Genomic DNA, 16,385 nt, shown 5'->3' with positions numbered 1-16,385 from the left:
ATTTTGTGTTTCCTTGTAATTGTTAAATCATACTTTTCAAATTGGAACACTCACAGTGAGGGGACGACCATTTGATATTCTTTTAGGTGGGTGGGGGATGGGCAGAAAGACTGATCATTTACTTTTCATGTGTTAAAAAATGTACTACGAATGCTTTTTTTTATTATTTTTTTTTTACATTAGTTTCCAGCAAATCTTTAAAAAAAAATGTCATAAACGACAGACTAAGCCTATAAATAAAAAGACAATGGCGCATGCATTAACAAGACAATAACCCAATGAAAAAAAGAATGACAAAGGAGCAAAAAAATCAGATGAACTATACAGTTAATAGATAAGAAACTACAATGATTTGTTTGCATTTCCACTTGATTACAATATCAATAGTATTATCGATTTAGTTTTGTTTAACACGTTTATAGATTTTGATCTCATATTAATTTTTATAATAAAAGACGTGTCCATTACCAATCCAAGCAACATTTTACATAGAGCGCGCCAAGTTTTTAATTATATGTCATAGATATTAAATATTATTTTTTATTTTGCTATAATATTTTGATTGACTATGTGTCCGTGTCTTTCCCACTCAAGTGTTTCGGATCTCAATTTAGGTCAAAACTGTCGACCAAGGCCGTTCATCCTCATCAGGTGCTGTAGCCTTATAATTATTTGTATATAATTGTTAACAAATGTAACTAATTAAGTCGTTCTAAATATGCATGCAATATTTGCCACTGGACGTTAAGCAACCAACAATCAATCATACATTAAGGAACATAAATGTGTGTCTCTTTTGTAAACTAAACGAACTAAACCTTTTTTGGGGTTGAGGTTGGGGGCGGGGGGGGGGGGGGGGGGGGGGGGTATTCATGCAAAGCTGGCCATTACATTTCTCCTGCAACCTAAATATTTCGTCAAATTAAAACAAAAATAGACACAAATATTTCTAAAATCCAGTTGACTGAATGAATATAAGAAATCTAAAGGAAACACGGGACATCTAAAGCACTTGTTTAAACCATTTTAACCTGTATACGTATGTATTTTAGTAAGGTATATAAGTAAACAATTGCAGAGACATTTGCCTGTGATGACATCTAGCTACACAACTGTAACTATCAGAAGATGAAATCATCTGAAAAAGGCAAGGTGACATTTAAAAATATTGAATGCTCATGCATCTCTTGACAAATACACACAATTTTCAAATTGTAACGTCGAAATAAAGTTTTGTACTTTTAATAAATTTAATTTATCTATGTCCGATATAAGTTGGACGCAAATAACTGTCAAGGTTCTTAAAAACTGTGTTTTTTGTCCGTAAGTGAACAAAAAGTAGGACGATTTTGCAATTTATAGCCTTTTGACCAAACGAAAATGTTATCGAAATGAAAATGTCAGTGACTTGATTAGTTACCCTCATTTTATTAAACATTACATGTATTCAAGAAACCTCCGACTAGCTTGAAACAAGGCCATTCGTTATTTAAAAATAAGGATTTGTGGTATGATTGCCAATGAGACATCGGAAGTGAGTGTATGCAATTATAGTCAACAACACGGCCTTCAAAATTGAGGAAAACCCATACTGTATAGTAGCTTATAGAATATAATTTATTTTAAAACTATAAACATGAAAAGAGTATTGTGTTGTTACATTACTGTAACATTACTGTAACAACACGACTGTCACTGGTTGAGGGAGGATGAAGCGTTCGAATATGATTAACAATGCTATATTTCGTTTTATGCCTGTCCCAAATTAGCAGTGGTCGTGAATTACTTTCTCTTTGATTAAATTTTCGAGATGCATTTTATTTTTCAATTAATCGGAATTAATTTCGTGTTTGAAACAGCAAAGTGTCTTAAATTTCCAATTAAATGTTAATTATTCCTGAATAGCAATCGATTTTGTTTACATTATTTTCTGAACTAAGTCTTCTGGACGTCTGGTATTAAAACCGTGTGGGATGGATAGATACGCAGCCACGTACGATCGGAACGTGTACGTTAAATCGGATGGTGCACGAGTAAGGGCCCTTGATGGGTTGGTTTACATGCTGGTGACTTTTTGCCCTATCCATACCCTAGTGCTTCAGTGGCAGTCTCCAATTCATAACATTCATACAGATCAGCTCCTACTTTGTAAAATCAACATATTCAGCATTTCGTATCTTGTACATGCATGACATATTTGCCACTGGAGGTAAAACCACCAACTATCAATCTAGTATTGCTGCAGCGTACACATCAAGTAGAAAAATAAATGAAGATTGGAACGCAACGATTTCATTGGCACATCAACATTGTTTTTATCACATATATATTTTCTCGCATCTTTCTATTTTCATAGGGTATCTATTGTACAAACATTTTTATTCGTGTATTGTTTTGAAGGGTTTCTATTGAACTATGGCCGATGCTGAATTATGACAGATATAGTTGTTCATGAAATTAGAAAAAAACGTCTTTTTTTGCTGTATTTTTATCCAATTTAAAAAAAATTGCATTGTTGACTTTTTTTATGAAAATTGATACAAATAATCTTCATACGTAATTAAACCAAATGCCATTTTTAAAAGAGGGGTCAATGAACTCGTTTTCAAGTTAAATCAGAAAACTGCATCTTTTCCCGATATGTCACAATTTGACGTCGCGAAAATAAAAGTTTACGTTAGCAATGTCATTACCTCCCCTGTAATTGTATCGTATGTCCTTAATACGAAATTCTGTCTGATCTCTGTCGGATTACATTTGGTAGAATCGGGACGCTGTCGGGACAGATTCGGTGCTTTTCTACCATGCGAATGATAAAAATCGGATTAGAATCGGATTGAGAACGGGATTGTCGGGACAAATTCGCTCGGAAACGGTTGAATATCGACGCTTCCTGAATAGTATTTGATTGTTGTCGTGTTTAAATATATTTTTTTTTTTACAAATTTTAATTTAAGTTTAGAATTTCCATCCACGATTCAAAGGATTTTGATCAGACTTTTGACAAATTTTAATCGGGAATGGTCCTGTTAAGGACGGCATTAAAAATCGTAAATATGTGACCCCAGCTTAAACTGCAAGACAAGACAAGACTAGACAAGACATATCACATACTTTTAAATTATATATACTAAACACAGATCCGCTTATTGAAATGATGGATTAGTGAATTATTACAAACATTACATAAATAGCATGCGAAGGTCACGAATTAATATGTAGGTCCGCAGAGGTTAGCTAAACACCCGACATTTAGGTGAGTTTCGTAACATTCGGGAAGACTCAACTGATATTATCTATAATCGGATTACAATCGTAACTATGTCGTGACAGTTTCTGCTGTATCGGATCGAAATCGTAACAATCGTTATTATGTTCTGTGTTTTCTGGACGGTGTCCTGTTGAACGGACATGATCTGGAGAAATGTGTCATTGCTGTTTTTTTTACGATTGAGTCCAGATTGCAATAAGATCTTGCCTAATGCGAACAGTCTTTGCCAAAACCGTTCCGGATCAGTCCCGTTATTAATACGAAATTTGGCAATAATACCCACGGATATATATCTTCCGTCAGCGTCGGTTCACTGTCTGCATGGTCACTCTCTGAACTCTGTCGGATCACATTCGGTATAATCGGGATGCTGTCGGGACATATTATGTCGTTCTTTACCATGTGAGAGATACAAATCGGATTAATACTGATTTAAAACCGTATAATCGGGACAAATTCGGCTGGAAACGGCCGAACTTGGACGCTTTCTGAACAATATCTGATTGTTATGATTCAATATATGTTTTTACAAATTTTAATTAAAGTTTCAATTTCCAGCCCCGATTCACAGAATCTTGATCAGACGTTTGACAAATCTTAATCGGGAATGGTTCTGTCAAGGACGGCAGTAAAACTCGTGAATGTGTGACCCCAACTTAAGGCCGTTAGTTTTCTCGTTTGAACTGTTTTATATTTGTCGTTTCGGGGCAATGTGTAACTTACTATGCACTATTGGTTTTGCTCATTGTTGAAGGCCTTACGGTAACCTATAGTTGTAACTTCTACGTCATTTGGTATCTGTTTCAAACAATATCTTCTTATTTTCATATCGTTAATCGAAATCAGTCAAAATAAACTGTATTAACCAAATCATGAATGACTGTATAAGTTTTATACATATACGGTCAAAGTGTATGAACACATATGTAGTACATGGATGGAAAATAGTTAAATTTAGGCAGCTTAAGAAACGTTTAAAGGAAATGGCGCCTTTGTTTGTTTATTGTCAATAGGTTTAACAAAAATTCCAGAAGAACATAGGCATGAGAGAGATGGTAAAGTTTGTTAAATAGTTAAATGATTAGGAACACGTTTTCCTTCATTGACAAATTCATTAGTAACCAATAAATAAGATTATAAATGAGATTAAGTGCAGACATGTAGTTAGTATTAAGGAACAGTGTTTTGATACGTCTTACTTGACACGTATGGTTTTTTTTTTTGCATTCAACTTCAGATCGGGATACTGAGTAGTAACTATATTATGTTTTTAATCTTCAGCTGGAAATATTTAGATGAGCATTTATCTAATCTTTCTAAATCTATTGAAACTTCTTATTGGATGGTGTTAAAACTCTATTTTACGTTATTTTGTATTGTGTTGTTTGATTTGTTGGTCTGCAGTCGAATTAATATTTTATCTTCAAATCATTCTATGATTTCATTGATCAATTATTATTATTAATTTATTCACTATAGCTATGCTTTATACGTGTATTTGAATATTTTATGTTATTCTAGTGGCGATACTTTTTTTTTATTTAATCTGAATCTGCAAACTGTATAAAAACTTATAAACATTGTGTGTGGACAAATTATTACTTTGAAAAATGCACGGTATTTACATTTCAAATAAAACCCTACGAGTCATGTTATGCAATTCATGTATACCTTCAAATCTAATTTCTTTCAATCTTTTCCAATGTAGATTATTATACTATTCTATAAAACTGCACTAGCAGTAAGCCTGGAACTGTGTCACTGGTTATTTATATATTTTGTTAAATTATCAGGAAGTACATCTCTCCCAGCAGGTGCCCTTAGATAAGATTATCAACAAACACAGATGTGAACCGAAGAAAATTGTATTCCAAATTATTTACATTTCACATTATAAATTGTAATATGATTCATATCATGTGACTATTTCTGCAAAGGTAAATGTATTTAACGCCTTCAAATGTTTACTCCATTGTGTTGCAGAACCACGAATATGCATATGAAGGACGAATAAGATATGGGTCCCTTGTTCATACGCATTCGTTTTTTTTTTTCCTTCTTGTTGGAACACTTTTTTAATATTGTGTTTTTTTTATTTTTATCTTAAATGACTGCGAATTATTAAATTCTCTAACTTAAATTCTAATGAATGAAATCAAAATATGAAAATCATTGTAATTTAATATACCCGTTACCAAAGTATCTGATCCAAATGATGCCATGCTCTACTCGTAATCGACAGAAAACGACCCCCTAGCCACCCACCCCACTACAATAACAGTACTGATTATCTCAGATCTTGTTCTGATTTTTTTTTTAATTTTAATTAGCTTGAAATATCACTTTGACTAAGATAATTTATTTTGCCTGGTCAGAAGTCATCAATACGTGATATCCTGAGGTGGGATTGCCGTGAGGAAACTTCATGACCTTAATTATGCTCTGTTTTTAACTGATGTAACTGTTTTGAATCAATACTTTTCAGTTTGATCTTGCTTTAACTTAAGCATTTGTATACAATCACTTCTTTCATATAGAAATATCTGACAAATGTACGTAGAAATATGCACATAATACGCATTTAAATGTACAAATAGTTTGACATTCAACTGGAACCATGGTGAACAAATTGTCATCGATCAATTTATGCTGAGTAGTTTCTTTCCAAACAACAATAGATTATTTGCCAAATGTGTTTTATCTCCATGAGCATGTGCAATTAAAAAAGATTAAAGGTATAAATAGTCTTTGTTACGATTAATTCACCTCAACTCAGAATTCTACGTATATATAAAATATTATGGACATTTTGCTGTTTGTTTTTAAGCTTTTAGTGAATTTATTTTCTTTATCAGATAGCCAATGTCCATCATTTGGACATTATTAATTTGCTATGATGCAAAGAATTACTTTTCAGCTTTGTAGATTGTTAATGTTGTAATGTCAGATCCGCATCAATCGCATAAATGTCTATGCTTATTTGTACACAGGCTACTGACAGAACGTAATAAGTATTGTCATAGTTATCAGTTTTTGTGAGGAATTCGATTGTTTGTTTATCTCCCGTTGTTAGATTTTCAAACATATTTTACAGTGTTTTTTTTAGAAAAATTTTTCTGTGATTTTGCATGATTTTACGGTCTTTAATTTGTTTACATAATAAATAAACTGTAAATAAATTCGCAATTGACCTCCACATGCATGATTTGCTATGTCGGAGACTAATAAAATAGTAATAAATATAATGATTCTTTCTAGTGCATTACACCAGATTTTAAATAATCTTTAGTCAAGTTTGATTTATCTAGAGTTACTCCTTGTGTATAATAAAAACCATAGTTCGAACCCAAATTAATAAATTCCTAAATTGTTATAGGGGTAAATTCAGTAAAAAATCTCCCATTGACTGTAATGCTAATCTATGTCTTGAATTAAATTTATACCTGATTTACCTTTAGAAATTAGAAAATTTCATATATCATTCATGAAAGTACCTATCATTTGCAACAATAAAAACATAGGGTCATGCGGCATTTTTGGGCATTCACATGGCCTTGTTTACAAACACTGTAGATTCGCACTTAATTCCTTCACTGACCCCCATTACTTTTCAACCCTGTAGTAAAAAAAATTAGTACATTCAGCATTTATTTTTTATTTTTTTTCAACTCTAGTTTTTATCCATCTATCAAAAAATATTTATTACAAACATTATCTACCAATCAGAAGAGCACATGACTTCAGTTTTATACAGAAAGCTCTCCCCCAAATGGGCGGTCCCTGATGACGTATATTTATTTACTGAATTTACCCCTATAAGGGACTTTTTAGTAGCTTTTCCCTCTTTTTTTGTAATAATCATGTAATGTATCCAATTTTAAAGTTCCAGTTTCAATACAACATTCATAAATGCTGAACTTGTAAAGATAGAGGAAAATTTATACTACAGCCCATACTGCCTCCAATGTATATTTGGTATATAAAGTTGCATATTGACTGTTTGTAAAAGAATGGTGTAAAATACTATGCTTAATAAATATGAATTGTTTTCTGTGTTTGCTTTGACCAGTATTGCAAGTACATCTAGAAACTAAAGTCTTGATGTACTCTTAGTTAAATTTTGCCTTATATGGAAGTTTTTGATTAAATACCCTGAAAAGACCACAAAAACACTTTTCAAAGGCTTTTTTAAGCAGTTTCATACAAAAAAAACCAACAATTATGTTTCATTTTACTAAATTTGTGTTTTAATTACTTGTAAAGTTCACAAAATGTCATTGACAATCACTCTGCAGAAATTCCTGTTACCCCAACATCAGGATGGTTTCTTCGCCAAAACTAGACAGACAAAACTGAAGTAGAAAAAAGTGCCAAATATGAAAAAATAAGACTGGGTATGACCAAACTTTGCATTTGGAAGATTAAAGTAACAATTTAGAATATTTAAAAGCAATTATTTAACATAGTAATCCAATTACAAACATTTCAACACTAGTTTCATAGATGATGGGCATGTAATCATAAAAGTTATCTACATTTTTTTTTAAATAAAGAAACGCAATGCGTTATGTAAAAATAAATGAATATCTTCATGCGGTCAGATTATTCAAGTGTTAAAATACTTGAAAAGTGCTTATTTACATCTTGTTCTACAACTTAACATGGTGAAACACAGCTAAAAAAAATACACTGTCAAAGGGAGGTAATTCTGATTTTCCATATGATTTTACACATAATGAGGAGAAATATGTGCAAAATGTGTTGTAAAATGGGGGGAATATTTATGCCTTTCATTGATATCATAACTCTCAAGTGTAATTTCTATTGTTTCTTTCAATCTGGACACAAAAACTGATTTTTACCATATACCCCATGCTTCCTCTCACAGTACACTCAGTGCATCTTGGATAGCCGAGTTAAACATAGAAATTTGTGTAAAAAACAACTTCAAATGGTTCCAAAATGCTTCCATTACATTAATATACACAGGAAATAAGTTTTGTGATTATTGTGTGGCCTTGGACAAGTACAGTGACAGAATGCATATTTTCCTATAGGGGTAAATTCAGTAAAAAATCTCCCATTGACTGTAATGCTAATCTATGTCTTGAATTAAATTTATACCTGATTTACCTTTAGAAATTAGAAAATTTCATATATCATTCATGAAAGTACAAATGTAGCCCTATCATTTGCAACAATAAAAACATAGGGTCATGCGGCATTTTTGGGCATTCACATGGCCTTGTTTACAAACACTGTAGATTCGCACTTAATTCCTTCACTGACCCCCATTACTTTTCAACCCTGTAGTAAAAAAATTTAGTACATTCAGCATTTATTTTTTTTTTTTCAACTCTAGTTTTTATCCATCTATCAAAAAATATTTATTACAAACATTATCTACCAATCAGAAGAGCACATGACTTCAGTTTTATACAGAAAGCTCTCCCCCAAATGGGCGGTCCCTGATGACGTATATTTATTTACTGAATTTACCCCTATACAAATTTATATTTTAAATGTTAACTTTTTATAATAATGAGTTGTCTTCCTTTCGACTTCGTTTAAGACAAAAGTTGTTATCTCCCATGTCCATTTTGAAACTAGGCGTCTAAGAAAGACAACTCCACTTTGATCCAATATATCAATAAAATTATGAAATTTCATAATATTATGGTATTTCCTATTTGCCTCGACTGATACAGATGGCCGTTATATCCTGAGAAGAGACCTCGATGAACTTTGAAAGTTTAACAAATCTTAGTTTTCACGGGAACGAATATTTTGTAAAAACGTTGTAGTGATCAGATTATCAATGACGCGTAATATGATGAAAAATGATGTCCTGCATTTTTCTATAAATGTAAACTCAATGTAAATATAGTCCTGCTTTTTTATTTTACACTCTATTCGGTCCTTCCTTTCTTAGTTATTAATTTTTCCTGACTTGTTTTACATAAAGTCATCATGCCTTTTTCTTTTTGGCAAGATTCCCATCCTTCCTTTTTTTCTCTAAACTCCTGTCATGCCCTTTTTTCAAGTTTCATACTAGCCCCCACCCCACCCCACCCCCCCCCCCCCCACCCACCCACCCTTAGCCACCAGCCCCGCCCCTAAAAATAAATGGTAGCTCCCTTATTTTGAATCAGTTGTCCTCCGACAATAGAGTACAAACTAGCAGTATTGGCAGTTTGACATTTCTTCATAAATGAGCTACGTGACGACTTACTTTAGATATGCTTATTGTGATATAAAGTTAAAAGGTCTTTCTTCTTACAACGAATTTGCAAACATTAATATATTATTAAGATCAGTACACTGTGTGTGTCCATGTAGCCGTGAGATATGGGACTTACGTATTTTCACGTCAGACAAACTTCTTCGTGCATGTGACTTCATATTCGATTAAGTAATTTCAAAAGGGATAAAAAATGTCTTAATTGATAATTTCTACATTGCATTTAAAAAATCCATTGAAAGAATATTGTATAATTAAAAATCATCGCCCGCTGTTGGAAGTTCAGTTTCGCCATTTTTTCGTGCTTGTCATGAGACGATATTTCAGGGGTTTCGATTGTTAATAGATATAGGAAGATGTGGTATGAGTGCCAATGAGACAACTCTCTATCAATGTTTATCGTTTATAAGATGTTGTACTTTCAATGCTATTTATAAACGCAGAGTAAAATTAAAAATGTTTGGTATACAAATTTTAAATTATTCATCTTAAAAAATATTCAGAAGATAATGGGAAATATCAAAAAATCATGATATAAATTTAAAGAAAAGAAGAAAACCCAACTCATTTTTTATTAAAATTGAAAATCCAACTTATGAAAAGTCGTATTGACCTCTAAAATTCTATACACAGAAAACAAGTACTTATAGTATCTTAAAATGTCCAAATAGAGTACGTTTTATAAACGCGCACTGAACATAATTGTTATATTTCTATTCAGACATTCCACATTTTATCAACCGTTTCTGAACTATTTTTTGAAGATTACGAATCCGTGGCTTCATTGCACATTTAACGCAAAATACATTTTGTTTTTTTTTATTAAGAAAATCAGTAAAATACACAGTTACTTGTGTGTAAAATAATTTCAGTGGAAGCTTTCTGAAGGTATTTGATAGGACGTACATGTACGCCAATTCATGAGGGCGTGACAAATTGTCACCAATGTCCAATCAAGTTTTTCTGTTGTTCAAAGTTTGACGTGCGGTGATGTTTGAACAGTGTTGAGTGCATTTTACATTTGTCATTTCGGATTCTTTAATATCTTACTATGCTGTATGGATTTTGCTCATTGTTGAAGGCCGTACAGTGACCTTTAATTTGTTATTTCTACGTTATTCAGTCTCTGGTTAAATTCTCTCATTAGACATTATACATTTATTTCCCGTGTCTGAGGGAGATATGAAGATTTGTTCACCCAAGAATATTCATATTTCACGAGGGCTCTGCCCGAGGGAACTCTGATTTTTCGAGGGTGAGCAAATCTTCATATCTCCCGAAGCAAAGGGAAATGAATGTTTTATTCCACTGCCTATGGTTTGTTTACTATCAATACATTAAATATTATTTTGCATACATTTTGTTTTCTTATCCGCTTGTTTTTATAAGTTAAACAAAACACGACATACCCATTGATAAACAGTACGGATCAAAATTTAATTATAAGTCTTTTTGTTTTATCGTCTGAAATAAATTTGAACATGATAATGATTATTGCTATCGCTATTTTAAGAAGAATAAGAAGTTCAAAACGTTATGTACTTTAACCGCGCGTAACGTCACACGATGTTATCCCGACATTTCAGAGGGGAATATGATCCTCAGAATGGAATATGAAGATTTGTTCAACAACACGTGGGATAGTCTCAACCAATCAGATATTGATTAAACTATCAAATATGTATAAAAAGTGGAATAATATCCCATTATAGATTAGAGCTGTATAGCCAGTCAAGGTCGTTAAAAACTTCCATCTGTTATTATAGATGACATCATTTGCACACCGACCGTGCGAGGGCTGTATAGCCAGTCAAGGTCGTTAAAAACTCCCATCATCATCATAGATGAACCGACCGTGCAAGGGCTGTATAGCCAGCCAAGGTCGTTAAAAAGTTCCATATATATATCATAGATGATCAGGTTTGATATAAAAAAGAAAACTACATTATCGTATCTCGGATATATATCTATTGAATATAATAAAGAAAACTTAAAGTAAGATTGAGTACAACAAAAGCTTTGCCTTTTAGTTATTAAATCCTTGATGCTGTCTCCTTCAGACTGTCAAACACCGTCACCCTACGAATATAGTCTCTAGTGTGAACAGTGTATAACTTGCATTTTTTTTTTTGGATATACTTTCCCAATTTATTTCTTGAAATTTAATGCACGAAATATCAAGAAGGGGGATGAAATTACATGTTAAAACAATTTGGGTGCTGAATCTTTATGTTAAGGAGTGATTTGGTCCAGTTAAAATAGGTAAAACATTAGTACGTCTGAAGCTGTCAAACTGAATTTTAGACCCCCTTATCACAGAATTGTCAATATTTTGAGTTAGAGCTGGTATAGAGGAGGAACGACATTCTGCACACGGCACGCAGATTTGTCTTCTATTATCGATCGGTCGCGGTGGTATTGTGTCATTTATATCAAACTACTCGTGGTGTTGACATCACCGTTAATGACACCTGGACAAACGAAATTTGTTGAATCAATTAAAAAAAACAAGTAATATACAGGAGGGCTGATCATGCAATATACATATACTTTGTACATACATAATAAACAAATTTGTTAGTTATTTCTTGACAATAAACATATTTATACCCAAACTAACTGTTTATTACCAAGGGCTAATTTCGACATCGATAATCACTGAATTCTCAATTTATTCAATCGGTTTTAAGTTTTTAATCGGGACAAAGTTTTGTAAAATACTTAATTTTAAATATTGCATTATTTCGTCATTTGTCAGTTAACAAAACAGAGATAACACTAGAGAGAAGGCAATTAAGCAATCCAATACACAAATAATGCACGATTCAATTATGAAAAAAAACTATATTTATCATGATGGTTATTCATAAGACAAACTTTTCATTTTGTTTTCAAAATGATTAAAATACATATAAGAGTTTATATGCCTAAAATAACATAATTACTAGCGGATTTGACCGTTGAAATATTATTGATATTTTACTTACCGGAAATCATATTTTAGCGACTTATTACAAAGCAACGGCTGGAGACTTAAGGAGACTTAAGAAGATTTAGAATGTTTGAATAGTGTTCTTTAATTGGCATAAATTTGAATGATTTTCACATGCTGACATTTGTAAAATTTACAAAAATCTGTGCCTCGTGATTTCGCAGAGATCGAATAAAATTTCCCGCCATTACAGTGCATTTCTTTATTGATAGAATTTACTTAAAAGATAAAAAAACATAAAGAAAATATTTCATATAAAGTGATCTTCTATCATTGATTAATCTTTTTATTTCAAAACTTTCTATATTTTCTGCGAGTGCAAGAGAGTATATTTGATATAAAAACATGAACAGATCGATCTTTTCCAGATTCAAAATTGTCGAGAGACGCTAAAATCGTACCACGTGACCTACAAAAATTTGCACACAGCACCTAAGGCTGTCGCCCCTCCTCTGGAGCTGGTAGAAGTTACTATAATTTTGATATTATTTGTCCCAATAGTAGTACACTACACTGTAAAAATCTTTCTTGAGATAGAGCAGGTGCGATTTTTTTAATTTGAATTTATTGTCTAAAAGAAATGCACTACGAAATAACTGTGTTCTCGGGCCTAATTGTTAACGTGGTATTATACATGTATGTGATAAATTGTTGTAAGCAAAAGTAAACTGAGTATAGTAATTTATTCACAGTACGCACTTCCTAGTTCAGTTGTGGTGATAGAAATCTTAATATCATTGATACACAGTTGAGAAATATGGTGCAGTTCTTCAAATGCAGATTTAAACCTTATTAATATTAAACCCAATCCCGCATGCAGTTGTGGCCATCCTGTTGAGGATAGTATTCATTATTTTTTAAGTGCCCTTTTATCAACGAAGCAACAGAAATATTGTTTTCAAAATTAGAAAGATCTACTATACCCATTTTGCTTCTATTGGCTGGTGACGGTGACCTTTCATTTCAGCAAAACAAAGACTTTTTTGAGTCTGTACAATCATTTATCAGAAATACACAAAGATTTAGAACATTCAATTAAAATTAGGAATTCCTACTTCCTAACTCTTCACTCTAGTCCAGTTTTATATATTACTCTATATTATATTATACTTTTTGTTTTTGAGACAAGGCCATATTTTGTCAAAAGAGAAGCACAATTACCCCAAAGCGAATTGCGAGAAGTGGTTTCGTATTTCGTTATAGAAAAAAAAAATACTAGTAGTTTATGTAAAGTAACGACTCTCGTACGGTGTCGCGTTAATATCTTTTTAATAAATTGGTGCAATTGGATGCAAAACATAATGACCATAAAATGTCAGGTTTGCGAGATCAGACAGTAACCTAACAACTAAACAATTGAAAATCTAGGGATCAATATTTAACATTCGTCAGCAATGAGCAATTTTCATAAATAAAACATGATTTAGTCGAATACTTTGCGAGTAAAGAAAAAGAGACTACCATAGATTTGTTATTAACCCCAAATGCTTGATGGGTACAAATCAGTATTCAGGAGTTACCTTTTTTGCATTAAACCACATTACAACAGAAATTGGAAAATATGGCCTGGAAGTATTTCTATAAGACATTGTTGTTTTCCTGTTCTATGAAGCTTTCTTATTGGCAAACATGGTGATAGATTTTATAGATGCTGTCAGGCACCGACCATTGAAAACAATCGATCTGTTTAAAATAAGAAAAGAAAATAACTGTTTGATGTTGTTGTTTTTTTTGGCAAATAAGAAAAATGACCGTTTGATTTAAAATTGTTTAAAATTATTTTGAAATAGATTTATGAAAATAATTTATTTACATGTGAAAAGACTTTGTGGCGTAGGGATGTGATTGAGTGGTTTTGTTTAAAATTATTTCCCATTATTTCGGCAGTGAAAATCTGCAATAATTATTTGTTCATCATGTTGTGTGATTTACACATTATAACAAAACTAAGAATATGACGGATGAATTTAGAGTTAGCTGTTTAATGTCCAGTGGCAACTATTATATGTATTATTAGGAGGACATTTAAAATGTTATAAATATGAACAAGGACATCCTTTGTTATGCAAACATGTATCACGGCACAAGCGATGACCTATAGACCGTGTGTATCATATGTATATTTAGGGTGAGGTTGCTCCGAATAAAGGAGGTATAGATACAGGAAAATAAAGAAAAAAAAATATAAAATTAGAATAGAGTATAACGGGAAAAATAAAGAACAGAGGAAAATGGTATAAGAAAATTAAAGAATAGAGGGTCTAGTTTTTTTGCCGGACAATTGTTGATGATAGTTTAAAGTCAAGTGCATTTATAGTTAAAACAATACACAATCGTATGTACATCGGTAGGGATTTATGTTTAGGGTTGATGAGGCACATAACGAGTAATTGTTTTTATTTGAAATTTCTCGAATATTTGTTTTTTTTCGACTGATTTGATAGATGAATAAAAAAAATCTATAATCTAAAAAAATTGGTTTAATTACGATATATGGATACAACTGCTATTCAGTCGATTTTAAAATACATGGGATACAAGAGAATACATAAAAAAATTAACAAACCTTTTGGACAAAAGGTCAACCTTAAGACCCCAAATAAACTTTTGTAAGAACATTAGATTAATTCCGAAGTTCATCTTAAATCAATTGTTCATTTACGTAAAAAAAATAATGTTAATACCTTGGGCTATTTTCAAAAAATGTTGACTAAATACCATGCAGACTGCAGTTTACTCGCACATTCACCAAGTACGTATTTCTACGGCTAACAAAATTCATAATCGTATCTTTTAATTTGTTTAAATTTATTTCAGTGTTTTTTTTTTCAAACGTTTTATGTAAATAATTTTGGATCAACATAGAGTCAGCCCAAATTATAATTTATTAAATTATTAATTAAAAACTGAAACATGCATCCAATCTAAATTTTACGCCTATTATCACCTATATAAAAAAATTAAACAGAACACCATTCATGTTTTATATTTAAAAAAAAACATATACGCTAAACGAAACTATGCACGCCGAGAAACGATGTACGCTAAACGATACGATATACGCTAAACGAAACGATGTACGCTAATACGCTAAACGATACGGTATACGCTTAATGAAACGATGTACGCAAAACCATACGATGTACAATAAAAGGGCGCTTATGTTATCGTTTATGGTATGGTTTATGGTATATGGTTTCGTTCGTACATCATTCGTTCAGCGTCCGTACAACGTTCGGTCAGCGTTTCGTTTGCATTCGTACACCGTTCGGGAAGCGTACGTACATCGTTCGGGCATCGTCCGTACATGATTCGGGCATCGTTCGTATTGTTAACTTTTACGTTACACGGACTGTAATTGCATTCCGGAATTTAGATTGCTCTTTTGTGTACCCTACTTAAGTCAATGTATATGAACAATGTTATTGGACATACAATACAGTATCAACTGAACATATTTTCCAAAACTGAAGGATGAAACAGGTGTAGAAAAATATGAAATAATTTTACATACAGGTGAAACTGAATTTTTGAGAATTTTTGAGAATTTGTATTCCCTGCATGACAAAAGACTTAAAAGCACTAGTGACCTCAGGTTTTTAATGATAGCAAAACAGTAAACGGTCATGATTTGTGTATGTAGAATTTTGAGCAGTGTTACAAAGTTGTGAACATTCTAAAAAAGCTATCATTATCCCTTCTGGGCCAGGATATACTACCGTGCCACCTATAATTTTGTTAAAAGTTCGATATATATCTTAACTGTGCATTGCAAATATCAATGTCATACGTTAAACCTTCAAATCTTTGTCTGCTAACATAATACGTACAAACACGGGCAATACTTACAGTTGGGTGCAGACCAAGCATTACATGTAGAC

At 32.2% G+C, this 16,385-nt stretch overlaps 1 long non-coding RNA gene across 1 annotated transcript in view; it reads right to left on the bottom strand.

The window, feature by feature from the left end:
• Window positions 1-14,342, bottom strand: part of LOC127736801 (uncharacterized) — a 38,174-nt gene extending 23,832 nt beyond the window's left edge. The window contains exon 1 of the long non-coding RNA XR_007999182.1: window positions 14,025-14,342. This is a non-coding gene — a long non-coding RNA (uncharacterized LOC127736801). The remainder of the gene's footprint in view (window positions 1-14,024) is intronic.
• Window positions 14,343-16,385: the final 2,043 nt, after the last annotated feature.

The sequence above is a fragment of the Mytilus californianus genome, unplaced genomic scaffold (genome assembly GCF_021869535.1).
Source record: "Mytilus californianus isolate M0D057914Y unplaced genomic scaffold, xbMytCali1.0.p SCAF_37, whole genome shotgun sequence".
Taxonomy (NCBI): Eukaryota; Metazoa; Mollusca; class Bivalvia; order Mytilida; family Mytilidae; genus Mytilus; species Mytilus californianus.
Note: the sequence above shows the minus strand (reverse complement) of the source record. Positions and strands in the feature narration are given on the sequence as shown.